At 45.6% G+C, this 15,342-nt stretch overlaps 1 protein-coding gene across 7 annotated transcripts in view; it reads right to left on the reverse strand.

Annotated features, from left to right (window-relative positions):
- RALBP1 (ralA binding protein 1) overlaps positions 1 to 9,552 on the reverse strand; it is a 38,448-nt gene extending 28,896 nt beyond the window's left edge. For 2 of the 7 annotated variants that reach the window (XR_004314971.1, XM_032467392.1), the window contains exon 1: positions 8,994 to 9,548. The gene's annotated coding sequence lies outside the window, so the exon portion shown is untranslated. Of the gene's footprint in view, positions 1 to 8,993 lie in introns of all 7 variants that reach the window. The other 5 variants (XM_032467390.1, XM_032467389.1, XM_032467393.1 and 2 more) reach the window with 3 other exon arrangements.
- Positions 9,553 to 15,342: the final 5,790 nt, after the last annotated feature.

A 15,342-nucleotide genomic window follows, 5' to 3' on the forward strand; every position in this document is an offset into this window, starting at 1 on the left:
CCAAAACACAGAATGTACAGCACCAAGCGTGAACTGTAATGTAAACTACAGACTTGGGTGACAACAATGTGTCACTGTCAGGTCCTCTCGTAATGACCATCCCATCTGGTGGGGGATGAGGGTAACAGGGGAGGCTGTGCACGTGGTGGACCGGGGGCATATGGAAACCTCTGTCCTTCCTTCCTATTTTGTTGTGAGCCTAAAACTGCTCTCAAACAACAAAGTCTCAATTAAAAAAAAAAAAAGCCTGAGGAATCTAATGTCATAATATGCTTGTTTTCTTAAACTGTTAAATTTACTTGAAAACGGAGTACAGTGCCTGCTGCTTTGTAACCATTACCTTACTTGTGGGATGAAACAGACTTCAGTGAGCTTTTATTCAGTCTGTATCTACTTTCTTTTCCCCTAATTTTCCTAAGCACAAAGTCAACGTTGTAGATTCACTATTTCTGCTTTAGAAGGAACTGCTGAGAACTGCTAACATCTTCCACTTACGAATTTTCCTTAAGAAGCTTTCTTCCCAGGATGGGGGAGGGGAGCCTTTTTCTCCACAGTAGTTCCTTAACCAAATGGATTTATCTAAAGGCACCTCTCACTGGCAGGTTGGTGAAGGAGCTCCATTCGTAGAAAGATTAAGGAGGAAGTCCCAATCACACAGAAACAGTTTTTGTAACTGACAAACACACCCAATTTTTAAACCATGGCAATAGTATGCAGTTTTAGTCGCAACCTGTCACAATACCTGGCTCTCAATCTGCAGAGCTTTTGGATTAATTTTACCTGCAATTGATTAACGGTCATGCTTCATGACGTCATGGTATCAGCCCAGAAAGCCATTCGCGATGAGTTCTACTGGTATTTTTCTTTTCAATGACCTTTTGGGCAAAAGCTTCCCATCTGAGTATTCGTGCAGCCTTTCCAGGTGATAGGCTGGAAGGACTTCACTCAAATACACAGAGACAGGTGGAGTGTCTGGGTCACCGTCAGTGCACCATGCTTTTATAGTGTGACTGTTTAGGACAGAACGCACATGTGTTTATGCAGTCTTTGCTGGTACATGTATAAATCATCTCCGGACAGATATACAAGAAAATGTTTGGCTGTGATCTCTTCAGCATAACTTTAGCGGCTGAGGAAAACACAAGCATTCGACGTGCGTGTCACCCAGGGGCCCCATCCCCCAGTGAAGAAGCTGGGAACCACCTCGATGGGGAGGCAGCCAGGTGAAGAAGCTTGGGTGCCGTCACCCTTCACAGACCAGCTTCCTTCCCTGTGAAACGGACACTCCCATCCATCTGGCAAGCTGCTGCCCAGATTAAACCACACGGTGTTCCTGGCCTTCAGGAGGTACTCAGTAAACAGCAAGAATAATTATTAGTCAACATTTAATTGGGCTATTAACTGTACAAGAGCAAAAAAGCAACACTACAAAAATACCTGGACAAAAAACTTGAGATTTAATAAATTAGCCGCCCCATAAGTAGGAGTGTGAAAAAGGACCGGTTTTACTGCTTTTTCTTTCTTTGACTCCCATTTTTAAAGAAAGACCTTCAAAGCGTCACAGGTACATTTTTAAAAGACCGTAAACAAATGTAAGAGGCCAAGAAGAAACTTGGGGAAAAATACTAGCATTGGACAGGACAAATATTTTACAAAATTTTTTAAAAAGGAAAACAGGAAAATGGTAGAAGACATGAACTTGAAGTACACAAAGAATAGGGAACATAAAAGGTGCTCTCCCCCGCCCCCCAACTGGAACATAAAAGGTGCTCTTCCCCTACCACCAATTTCCTAAAGATGAACAAATATGAAATCCAACACTGGGGGGGGGGGGGTCTGAAGAGACACCTTCATACACTACTGGTAAAAGTGTAAAACGATACAGTTAAAAGGGCAAATTAGCAGCACCCATCAGTAATTAGTATTCTGACCGAGCAGGTCACTGTTAGAAACCCTATCTCCCAAATCACAGAAGTAAGCACAGCACTGCTTCTGACGGCCAAAAGCTCTTTATTATGTTGATCTCTACAAGCAGCTAAAAATTCTTTCGAGATAAAGCAAAGAACAAAGAGAAAATACTAACCCAACTATTCGCTGTCTACAAAAAATTCACCTGAACTGGAGTGACAGGGGCAGCCTAAAAATAAAGGAGTGGCAAACGGGGAGTGATGTTGGTAAAATGATGGCTGAAGGAACTCCCGAAGCCCACCCTCCATAGAAGCAACTAAAATCGGTCAGAACCAACTTTCTCACAACACTGGAAACAAACCAACGGCTTGCAGCCATCCAGGGAGCGCTTACTCAAGAAAAACAGCTGAATCTTCCTAAGAACATAGAGCTCTGTGGTATTTAACTCACTCTAGTCCCACCCTGGGCTTCCCGCATCAGTGGCCACCTGGAAAATAACAGCCCAGGTTCCAGCGCTCACAGCAGGATGACCTCAAGTCATCATTCCAGGCTCCCTTGTCTCCCGGAGGGCTGGGATCTCAGAACCCCTGGCTAACGCCCCCAGGGGCAGGCAGATGTCTTCCCGATGCTGCCTGAAGCCACAGGCAACACTAGGGCAAAGGCAAGGACCAAAAATCCTGAGAGCAAAGGCTGAGCAGTGAGGTGTTTGGGGGATAAGGACCAGAACAACGTCAACAAGCTGCTGGAAATCTAGGAGAAATGCGTGCGCCCAAGGCTATGACGTGCTCGGGAATTTTGCAGACAAAGAATTCTTGGTTGGCGTTTTTTTTTTTTTTCCCCCCAGTATTTGGTGTCACCCCACTGCCTCTGGCGTCTATGGTTTCTGATGAGAATCAACTCTCACTATACTGAGGCCCCTTGTACTTGACAAGCCACTTCTCTCCTGCTACTTTCAAGACCCTCTCTTCGTCTTTAACCTAGTTGATTAAGATGTGTCCCAGATGGATCTCACTGTGTTTCTCCTGCCTGAGAACACCCTCCACGCTCACCTCTGGATGCCCTTAACCTCTGCGAGGCATGAAGGCTAAGACAGACTCAAAGTGGGTGTGTGCTGAAGGTACCCCCCCCCCCACAGATGCACAGCACGCTCTGAAAACACTGGAAGATGCTTTTGGCACCAAGTGTTTAAGTAAGTCTCTGTCCCATCTTTAGCTGAACACTCTGTTCTGTTGGCTTACTGGTCAGCTAGTGATGGGACATTAGCAGCCAAAAGAAGAAAACAGGAATGAACACAATGGAATACTATACAGTCATAAAAATAGTAAGATAATACCATTTGCAGCAACATGGATGGACCTGGAGATTGTCATACTAAGTGAAGTAAGCCAGAAAGAGAAAGAAAAATACCATATGAGACCATTTATATGTGGAATCTTAAAAAAAAAAAAAAGACAAATGAACTTATTTACAAAACAGAAACAGACTCATAGACATAGAAGAAAAACTACGGTTACCAGGGTGGCAGAGGGTGGGAAGGGATAAATTGGGAGTTAGAGATTTGCATACACTAACTAATACATATAAAATAGATAAAACAACTGTACAGCATACTGTACAGCACAGAGAACTATATTCAGTATCTTCTAGTAACTTACGGTGAAAAAGAATATGAAAACAAATATATGTCTATATATGACTGAAGCATTGTGCTGTACACTGGAAATTGACACAGCATTGTAAACTGACTATACTTCAATAAAAATATATTAAAATGCAACCAAGGAGGTGAAAGACTTATACACTGACAACTACAAACACTGCCGACAGAAACTAAAGTAAACCTAAGTAAATGGGAAAAAAACACACCTTCCTAATGGACTGGAAGACTCAGTATTATTAAGTTTTCTTGTAATTCACAGTGATCTATAGATTCAGGGCAAACTCTATCAAAATTTTAACAGCCTTTTTTGCAGAAATGGAAATCTGACCCTTAGTTTAATATGGAATTGCAACGGGCCCTGAATAGCCACAAAAAAGAAAGAAAGAAAGAGAACAAAGTTGGAAGACTCACACTCCCTGCTTTCAAAACCTACTACAGAACGAAGGGAACTGAAACGATGTGGCGCTGGCATAGGATAAACACACAGACTTACGCAACTGATGGGAGAGGCCGAAAATAAACCCGAACAGCCGCGGTCAACTGATTTTCAACCATGGCATCAAGACTACTCAATGGGGAAAGAATGATCTCTCCAACAGATGAGGACAGAACTATTAGGTTTCCACACACACAAAAACGGACCCCCATCTCACTAAGACCAAACACAAAAATTCACTCAAATGAATCAACACCTAAACATAGGAACTAAAACCATAAAACTCTTAGAAGAAAGCACAGTGTACATCTTCACCCTCGGATTTGGCAATGGGTTTTCAGACAGGACACCAAAATCATGAGTAACAAAAGAAAAAAACCGGCTAAACTGGTTCATCAAAATTGAAAACTTCTATACATCAGAGGGCATTATATCAAGAACATAAAAAGACTGCCCAGAGAATGGAAGAAAACATTTGCAGATCACATATACCGGTGAGGGTCCAGGACCCAGGATATACAAAGGAACTCTTACAACTCAGCAGAGACCAACAACCCAATTTTAAAGTAGGCAAAGGACTTGAACAGATATTTCTCCAAAGAAGGCACACAACTGCCCAACAAGCATCACCAGCCCCCAGAGAAACGCACATCAAACCCACAGTGAGACACCACCTCACACCCAGCAGCACAGCTAACATCTTAAAAACCAGAAAACAGCAAGTGTTGGTAAAGACTTGGAGAAATTAGAATCCTTACCCTGGAGAGTGAAACAGTACAACTGCTTTGGGAAACAGCCGGGCAACTCCTCAAATTGTTCAACGTAAAAGTCGCCATATGACTCTAGGTAAATACCCAGGAACAATGAAAACACGTACCTGCACAAAGGCTGGCCTAGGAATATTCACACCAGCATTATTCACAATAGCCACAAAGTAGAAACAACCTAAATGATCATCAACCCATGCACAGATAAACAAAATGTGGTGTAGCCAGACAGGGGGACAGTACTCAGCAATAAAAAGGAATGGAGCCCCACACATGCCTCAATGTGGACGGACCCCCAAAACAACACACTAAGCCCAGGAAGTCGTTCACAAGTGATCACATATGCAACTCCACGTCCCTGAAATGTCCAGAACGGGCAGATCGGCAGAGATGGAAAGTGGCTGAGAGGTTGCTAGCGGGTGGGAGCGGGGGGAACGGGAGTAGCTGATGATGAATAAGAGGTAATGAAGATGTTCTAAAATTCATCTAGAGCTGGTTGTATGACTCTGAATGTACTAAAAACCACTGAATTTTATACTCTAAAAGGATCAACTTACGATACATGAATATCTCAATATGGCTGTTATAAGAAAAAAGCAGGCTCAAGTCTTTGCCAGGTTAAAAAAAAAAATCCCTTAACGCTTGTCCCCCTCTGCTGGCACCTCCTCTGCTCCTCCTTCACAGCGAAGACGCGCTCATTTTTGAAATAATCTACCTGTGCTTTCTCCACGCCGACCTCCCATTAACTCACGTCAATCAAACTGAGCTCCGTCCTCAAATGGCAGCAATGACTAAATGCTACAAAACGGCTCTCACCGAGTTATCAAATTCAACAGTCTCCTAGGAAAACGTGTTTTACTCAAGTTCTCAAAGTATTTGGAGTATAGCTTCCTTCATTTTTCTTTTTTCTGAGGAGTCAGTTTTGAAGAACAGCTTCCTTTTGAAACAATCCCATTTGGGTTCCTACCATTTCATATGATTTCTTGACGTCTCTAAACACACAGAATTTCCCTTTTCAGTTCTTCTGCCTCCATCTGGCTTAAAATGCTGTTGTTCTCCAGGCTTATTTCCAGAACTACCTTCCATCACTCTATCCCTATGTCCTCGTCCCTAAATCCAAGGCTTTAGGCACCACCTACAGTACAGCCCCAAGACTGTCGGATCAAGACTTCCCCCTTGCACTCCAAACCCACACACCCAACTGTGCAGCAGACTTCTCCACCCGCATGTCTCTGGATAATGACGGCCCGGTGTATTCAAAAGCTACAGTACTGCTCCTCCCCAAATGTGCTCCTGTTCCTGAATTCCCTGTCTCATCATACTTCACTGTTATCTATTCAATCACCCAAGTTAAAATCCTAGTCATCTTATTCTATTATTTCTCTCTCACTCCCCAAATCCAACTGTCACTGAATCCTATTAATTCTACCTTCTAAATATTCGTGCTATTAACCTAGTCCTATATCTCCACTGACCCCACCTTAGTTTAGTCCCTTATCTGTCACCTCAATTACTACAAAAGTGCCTCACAGTCCTTCTGCATTCAGTCTTATCTTCTCTGCATCCCTTCTGAAATCTACACTCTACAATACCAGAATGATCTTTCTAAAATGAAAACCTTATCATGACTCTTTCCTGATTAAAACCCATAGTCTCTATTATTACCTGTAGGAAAAAACCTCCAGAATCCTTGGAACGGTGCATGATCCTGGAGGATCAATCTGTGCAGCCTCGCCTCTGGTACTCAGCACCACGACCCCCATGGGACAGCTGCAGGGAACAGGCTTCAGTCTTACAAGGCTCCCACGCTCCCTCTCATCAGGCCCAGCTTTCCCTTGGCCTCAATTTCCTTCCCCGTGACTTCTGCCTCAGCTGAGCCTAAGCCTTCTTTAAGTTTAACGACATGAAATATAAAGGACCTAATACAATGCTTCACACGAAACAAGGAGGTAAAACGGGTTGAGGAAGTCAGAAAGACAGACACCACACGGTATCACTTACCTGTGGAATCTTAAAAAATGGCACAAATGTACTTATTTACAAAACAGAAACACACTCACAGACATAGAAAACAAACTTATGGTTGCCAGAGAAGCAGAGGGGAGACAGATATAAATTGGGAGTTTGGGATTAGCAGATACAAACTACTATAGACAGAACACATAAACAGCAAGGTCCTACAACCAAGTATTGCACAGGGAACTATATTCAGTAGCTTGTAATAACCAATAACAAAAAAGAATATGAAAAAGAATATATGTGTATTATATGTATAACTGAATCACTTTGCTGTACACCTGAAATTAACACACCACTGTAAATCAACTAGACCTCAGTTAAATAAACTTTTTTAATGGGTTAGGCTGACTTAGGCCTCTCTTCTTCACTGTCTCAATGACTCCTGCTCACTTTCCAGATCAAGCGGAAACTACTTCCCCTGTCTACAAGACTATGCACAATTCAGCTTCTGCCCTCCTTCCCAGATGCACGACCTGCCACCACCCTAGACTCTCTGCCAGCTTCACCTGCAGATCCCACAACTCATTGCTAGTTCGGCCTCTGAACTTCTGCTCGCACTGTTCTCCCATCTAGACGCTGGTCCTTTCTGTGTTTGCATACTCTCCTGTATACACTTTTCCTTACCACCACCCCCTTCCTCAGTCTCTCCCTCTTCTCCCTTAAGAAACTGGCCACTATCTCCTTTGTACATCCATTGCACCCCCCCATCCTTTCTCAAGTCAAAGCCAACTGAAAAACATACTGCCCATCCTTGCAGACAGCTCAAGAAAGAGAGAAAGTCTTACCACCCCAAAGACAGGGGCAGTGCCTTATCCATCTGTAAATTGTCTTCACAGTTCCTGCTACATGGAAATTCCTCTACACTAAATGATCTCATTTTTCCTTATTCCCCCCCCCAAATACTAACGTAAGTTCCCGGACGTTTTCTGAAAGAGCATAACTTCCAGGTTATGCTGTAGGCCCAGTTTCTCCTTGCCAAGCAAACCACGACGCAAAAACAAGTGTACGAAGTCAAGTGAATATGCACTTTCTGATACCACTTTTATTTTTTCTGAATTAGGGGAGAAACGGTCCCTGAAAGACCTAAAATGAGAAATACTGTTTTGAAGAGATGGTAAATTATGTCACATTGCTCCAAGATACTTTGAAGAATTAGTTCCTGACGGTGACTGTTAAACCAGCCCACCTCCCTGACATCTATGGGTCACTGTGAAAAGTGGAAACCCCTGCACCAACTTCTTCCCGCCTCTACACTTGCCAGTACAGTTTGTATAGCAATCACTCATTCTCAGGAAGACACTCAGAAAGGAATTATCACATCACCCAGACAATTCAAAAGGCAGAAAGTGAAGTTAACCTTTCTCATTCACAGGCCCATCTACTCACTTAGAAGTGCTGCTTCCAGGACCACCAAACCAGAAGGGGCCCTGCTCCTTGTCACTATTTGAATATTCCGTGAATAACTGCCAAGTATGAGGGAATGCAACCCAAAGTGCCGGCACTGGCACATGCCCACCCGACAAAAAAGCTCGGGGAAGCCTCCTAGGGAGGCTACCGGTGTGTTCAAGCGACTGGACGTCTTTCACCTGCACGTTCACAGCATCTCGAGGTAACATTTAATTATCTTCAAGAACTCTACTAGGCCTCTAAAGGAAACAGGCTGCTTGCTCACGAGGGAGGCTCTGAGGTCGAGAATCCCCCAAACTTGAAACCGCATAACAACTTCAGGTAAGGCTGAGGTGGACTATTTTGTAAAACCTGTTTCACTATCACGACAATAAATCAACAAACAAACAAAAAAAAACACCAAGCTGACCTCAATTAGAGCATGTCGGCACCAGCGTACTCGAAAAGGAGTTGTGGAAGGAATTCTCCCCGCGGCTCCGCGGAGCCTCCCAGACCACCGGGCGCGCACGGGGAGCAGGCAACATCCCGGGCGCGGCGACGTGAAGCACGGGGCGCCCGCGAGCTGCCCCGAGGCCCGGAGCCCCGCGCTGGGGGCCGGCGCCCGACCTCCTCCCGCCCCCGGGGGCCCGACCGCACGCGGGGAGGCCCGGCCGCCGGGACCCGCGGCACAGGGGCGGCCACGCCCCCACCCGCGTTTGCCCCGCGCCCCCAGCGCCGGCCCGCACGCCGCCCGACCTGACAGACGCCGGGAAGCCGGCGCCGCTGCGACCCCCGCCCGCCCCGGCCCGCCACTGACCTGCGCCCGCCACGCCGCAGCCGCCGCCACCTCCGCTCACGCCGCCGCCGCAGCTGCCTCCTGCGCTGCACCCCTGGCCGGCCTCGGGCGCCCCATTCCCACCCCGCCCCAACCTCCGCCTGTTTACAATGATTGGGACGGAACTGGATCAGCCGGCCCAGCGCGCAAGCGCACCCCCTCCTCTCGCCGCGGCCGGCTTCTCGGATCCGCCTCTCGGCGCTGACCCCGCGCGGAGCACGCTGGAAGAAGTAGTCCTGGTAACCCAGCGCCCGGTCCGCAAGCGGCGCTTCGTCGGGAACCGCACTACAACACCCAGGAAGCACCGCGCCTGCCCTGCCCGGGAACTCGCCCGGAAGGTCGGAGAGCGCGCGAGAGGACGCGCCGCGCTGGGGCTCCGCCGGCGCCTGCGCAGTGCCGGGTGGTGGGCGACGGGGTGGGACGCGGACTTATCCCGGGCGAGGTCGCGGAGAAGGTTGTGGCGGCGCAGGTCGCCGTCTTGGGGGCGAGCGCTCTCCTTTCCACGCTCTGCGCAGCCTGTTCTCTGGCTGTCGAGGCACAGACCTTCTGCGCCGGCGGGTTCAGTCCTAACCAGTTAAACCGGCCCGGAGGCCGGCCCGGCCTGCCGCTGGGTGGGGCATCTCCCGGCCGGCCTGGGTGGGGAAATTTGGGCCTGGGGTGGAGACTGACTCGGGGTTTGGACACGGGAAGCGCCGTGGGCCTCGGAGGAGAAGCTTGTGTAGAACTCCGTGTTGGGGCCAGCCTCAGAATTCCTGAAACGGGCGTTGACAAGGGCCACCCTGGATTCTTGGGGCTCAGCGGGGCCGCCGGCCTCCACCGCCCTCTGGCTCAGCGTCCCCAGAGGAGCTCCTGACTCAGAGCTGCCCAGCCTCGCGTTAGCGAGATCTAGAGGAAGACTGGAAATAGCCTCATTTGCTCCAGAAATCCTTCCCAAAGGCTCAAAGAATAGTTCTGATGCGTGGCTGAAAGTCACGGGTTTTTTTAGGTGCTCTTTCATAAAGTTTGGCAGTTTACATCAGGAGAATGATAAAATTGGGGGTAGACGGTCCTTCCCAATCACTTCCATTCCTTCGTCCAATACTCTCAGTTCTAATAATTTTAAAAGTAGATGAAAATGGCGGCATTCTTAGAACTAATTACCAAAACTAACCCAAGAAAAAAGGAGAAAATCTGAATAGCTATATATCGGGGTAAAAAACTTTTTAGAATCACAGAGGGAAGGGGGAGGGGCAAGATGAGATGGAGGATTAAGAGGTACAAACTATCAGGTATAACATAAGCTACAAGGATGTATGTACAACATGGGGTATATAGCCAATATTTTGTAATTACCATAAATGGAGTATAACCTTTAAAAATTATTAGTATATTGTATACCTGTAACATAATATTGTACATAAACTATACTTCAATTTAAAAAAAAATAGTGTAAAATAAATGCATAAATAAATAAAAAAAAAACAAACTTGAATCACTATGCATGCACCCCAATGTTCATAGCAGCACTATTTCCAATAGCCAGGACATGGAAAAAACCTAAATGTCCATTGACAGATGATTGGATAAAGAAGTAGTTGTGGTATACATACAACTTGTATACATACAATATATGTACACACACACACACACACACACACACACACACAATGGAATACTACTCAGCCATAAAAATAATAAATGAATGTCATTTGCTGCAACATGGATAGATCTAGAGATCATTCTAAGTGAGGCCAGAAAGAAAAATACCACATATCACTTATATGTGGAATCTTAAAAAAAAGACACGAACGAATTTATTTACAAAACAGAAACAGGACTCACAGACATAGAAAACAAACTTATGGTCACCAGGGGGAAAGGGGATGGGAAAGGATAAATTGGGAATTTGAAATTTGTACCTCTTGAGGAGTGAAGGAAATGTTAGCTATCTTGATTGTGTGGTGGTTTCATGGGTGTCTACGTCTATCAAAATTCATCAAATTGTATATCTGACATACATATAGTTTACTACACAGGAATCATACCATCATAAAGGTGCTTAAAAATAAAATTATATGGTATAATTTCTGATCTTATTACATGACAAAGTCAGTAGAATATTTAATCTTTTTAAGTTTGTACTGTGAAATGTTGGTATTTTCTTTCTTGGAAATAAAATTGGAATTTAAAAAAACTGTAGAATAAAGGCGCATAGCTAAAAGAACCATATTCTGATAACTCAGAAAGGACAGGTACATAGAGGGCAAAGCACAGACTCACTGATAGAATTCTGTATCCAGATGATTCTTACTATCTCCATTAGAATCACCATCTCCATCTTCAAAATACTTCAACCATCTCAGGCCAGACCCTAGACGTACTTAACATTTAGAAACTATTTTCAACAACCCCACTAAAAATTTTCTTACCAGGTTTTGTTCATGTTCGGAAGATGTTTTGCTTTGACAGTTGGCTAAATGTAGGCCAAGTATGACTACTGTAATTTTCATTTAAACTGTAAGTTTCATTTACACCACTGCTTTGCTCTGCCTTGAGTCTGCCCTTTAAGTATCCAGAAGACCCCCACTGCCAGGCCCTGACTGCTAGGCCTGAGGCCTGTGTGCTCAGAGCCCCCATTTCTCAGGAGAAATCTCTGAATTTGAGAAATGACTGAATCATGCCCCCCCATCTATTGTGAATCCATTATAATCCATCATTATCAGAAAAAAACAAGCATTAAATGAATAATAGCTTTCTTCTTTCCCCTACTTTCAGTGGATGTTTGTTTCTCTATTTTTCTAGAGATCAAAGAGAGAAAAGGAACAGGTGCATCTCTGACACGGAGACACAGATGTTGGGTGATCCATGCGTGGGTGCCAGGCCCTCCTTCCAGCGGCCCACGCCTCTGGGCAGTGACACGGGAGGCAGGGGCTCTCCTGTTTGAATTTCATCTCCAGAATTGCTGAACACCTGCCCTCTTGAATTCACTCAAGATTCCTAGCAGAAAGAGAATGTGTTCTTTCAAGGGGTCAGATTTGTTTCTGGGGCCCAGAGCAGGAGCCTGCCTGGCAGCGGCCCCAGCTCAGGAGTCACTGAAGAGTCTGTGCTCGGGGCCCTCCTGCAACGAGCTCTTTGTTCCAGGGGTCATACTTGTGTCAGAAGGTCCTCGGAGGAAATCTGGTATTAGATTCAGAACAACTCACAAAAGGGAAAGCTGTAAACACTCTGAGAGACAAGGTTTGCTTTAACAAATCAACATTCCCTTAGAATGGTTACACTCTGGTGCTTCCTCCTCCCTCCCAGGGCCCTGGTCCTGCCAAGTGCATGGAGTGCTTTTATAAAACTGGCAGGAGCAAGGAAATTCCAACTCAAGAATGTAGTACAGGCCTTGCTATCAGGGTGGGAGGAACTGGGGACGGACGAAAGCCGTGAAGCCTGCAGTTCCACGGACAACGATGCCAGCGACAAAACTGAGTCTGTAGTTTACTTGATCAGATACAGTCTTCTTAAAGATCGCTCACACGGGACTTTCTTGCTGGTGTTTTTATTGGTTCTGATTAGTTTAAGGAAGTTGAAAAGTGGCTGTTTAAATGAGTTCTGTGGCCTGACTTTATGCTATTAAACTCCTTTAGAAGGACAAAGAAGTAAATCTCAGGGTAGGTAGAAGCGCAAACCACAGGACTATCTGTCCCAAAATCTAACTGCTCAAATCTTAGCTCCTGTTTGGACCTATTAGAATGTGAGAACTGAATATACCCCACTGTCCATCAACAGACATGTGACTAGATCAACATTTTGTGGATTTTCAGTTACGATCAGACTCTTGGTAACACAGAATTCGGCCCCTGTCTCGTGTTACATGTTTTAGAGACTGGGTGGCTAGTCACCCAGAGGGATCCAGGGTTTGGGGGAAGATGCTACCAAATTGAGTTTTTTAAGGAAAAGTGTCTCTAAATACTTTCTTTACTTGTTCTTTAAAAAGCCCGTATCTTTTTAAAATTGAAGAATTTTAGTCATTTATTTCTTGAAAAGGGAATGCATGTGGGTGGCTCACAATTCAAGGCAGGAGAGGGTCCCACCCTGGAGACAGCTGAGGTTCTCAGTTCCTTGTGAATCCCGTCCAGAGATCTCACGTGTATAAAACAAGGTGAACATAAATTTTTACTATTTTAAACAACTTGTTGAATACCATACGTAGCTCTAGGGTTTTGGGGTTGGCAGCCTCCTGGAGCAGCTCCAGAAGCAAACAAAAAGCTTCCCAGAAAATCTCTGTCTGCAACCGAGGTGTCCTGGGAATGGCCACAAGCTCGCCCTCCAAAAGGGTAAAACGCATGTGGAAATGGGCCACCGCGAGCGAACCAGACATGAAACGTCTAAACGCATGGGAATGCTCTAGCTACTACGGCCACTTGTGTCACTACCGCCTGCTCGCGGTCCTCTTCCTGGACCATCCAGCACGCGCGCGCACACGCACACGCTGAGAGGCCCCCCAGAGCAAACCCCCTGAGACACTGCCACCTGCTGTCAGTGAGGGTTAGCTATCTGTGCATGCTTTATTCCCCAAACACCGACAGGCCTGAGTTGTAAAAGTTTAATTACCAATGCCCCAATTTATACCCTAAACTTTATTAGCAGTATCTGGAAGAAGATCTCAGTGACAATCCAGGGGGGAAAGCCACTTAAACAAGAGGCGAATTCAAAGTCATTAGGAAACACACAGAACGTGGTCCTGGACTATGTCCGAAGGCAGGGGATAAAACAACAAGGCTAACCCGAGGGAAGGAACATTCAACCCAGGTGCCTGCACGGCACTGAGGGCTTAGAAGTAAGCAAACTGTTTGCCTGGGTTCCCGGAGCTGAAGTACTGGATCTGACAAAACTCCTGAAGTTTTTGGCCGCTCATACTTAGTATCTGCTGTCTATCTGGATACAGGAAATTAGACATCGTGACAAAGTGTTGCTGTGTTCCCCCTTTGTGAGTCATGAATAAGCCTGAAATAATAGTCAGGACGTGCAGCGGCGGAGGAGCAAGTCGCTGCTGATGAGCATTCATAATCCCCTTTATTACAACTCAAGGCACGTTTTTTAAACCTCAGAAAATACATCCCATAGCTGGGAGTCAAGTGGGCTTTCAGGGAGGGTCTTTCATACTTCAGCGCGCGGAGTACTTCTTGACTGGCTTATCAGATTACACTAGCAAGAATTTTTAGCCTGTCAGGCAGGGAACGAAATTGCTAGACACAGAATGAAAAACTCCAGGTATCTGCATGTTCTAACATGCAGATTTCCAGTTTGAGAGTTGGCCTTGTATAGAAGTGACGTTGGCAGGGGAACAACTGAAGGAAGCTGGAACTCGTCCTCAAGCCGGCCCAGGGCAGACCTTTGGTTTGGACTGGCGCTTCACCCAAGGTCCCCTTTGTGGGTTCCTCTCTATTTCTCTGGAGACCCTCCACTCCCCCGCTGTGCCCATGTGATTTGGGAGGACTCCCCTGGACCAGTGTGAGCCTGACCTGGGACTTTTCTGGGGCACCTGGAGCCAAGAGCAGCAGGAGGAGTGAGTCTGCTGAGGGGGAACCAGGGGTCCCCAGGCCTGACGCCCTATCCCCGACCTTTTCAGGTATGTGAGTCCCCAAGCCCGCCCTTTTTCTTCCTTTGCTTGAGCTAGTTTAAATTGAGTTCCACTTGCAACTTAATCTGATGAAGGGAGTCCTTTAGGCTGAACCGAAAGGACACTAGACAGTTACTTGAATCCACATGAAGAAATAAAGGACATTAGTAAAGGGAACCAAAGAGGTAAATATAAAAAACAGCATAAATGTATTTTTTCATTTATAACTCATTTTCCTAATGTCCTGATTTAAAAGACAACTGCATAAAGGAATAATTATAAATCTGTGTTGATAGGCATGCCAAGTATAAAGATGTAGTTTGCACGACAACATCACAAAGCAGGGTTGTGATGTTGTGATTTATAGTAAGAAATACATATTTGGTCTTAAAATCCTCGGAATTTCCAGAGTGATAAGAGTGATAAAGGTGTCTTCATAACAAGCCTCTTTCCTCTTCAGCAAATAGTGCTGGGAAAGCCGGACAGCTGCATGTAAATCAGTGAAGACAGAACACTCCCTCACACCATACACAAAAATAAACTCAAAATGGCTTAAAGACTTAAGCATAAGACACTATAAACCTCTTAGACAAAAACAGAGGCAAAACATTCTCTGACATAATTCTCTGCCATGTTCTCCTAGGGCAGTCTACCCAGGCAACAGAAATAAAAGCAAAAATAAACAAATGGGACCTAATTAAGCTTAACAGCTTTTGCACAGCAAAGGAAACCATTAGCAAAACA

Source organism: Camelus ferus, chromosome 24 (assembly GCF_009834535.1).
Source record: "Camelus ferus isolate YT-003-E chromosome 24, BCGSAC_Cfer_1.0, whole genome shotgun sequence".
NCBI lineage: Eukaryota > Metazoa > Chordata > Mammalia > Artiodactyla > Camelidae > Camelus > Camelus ferus.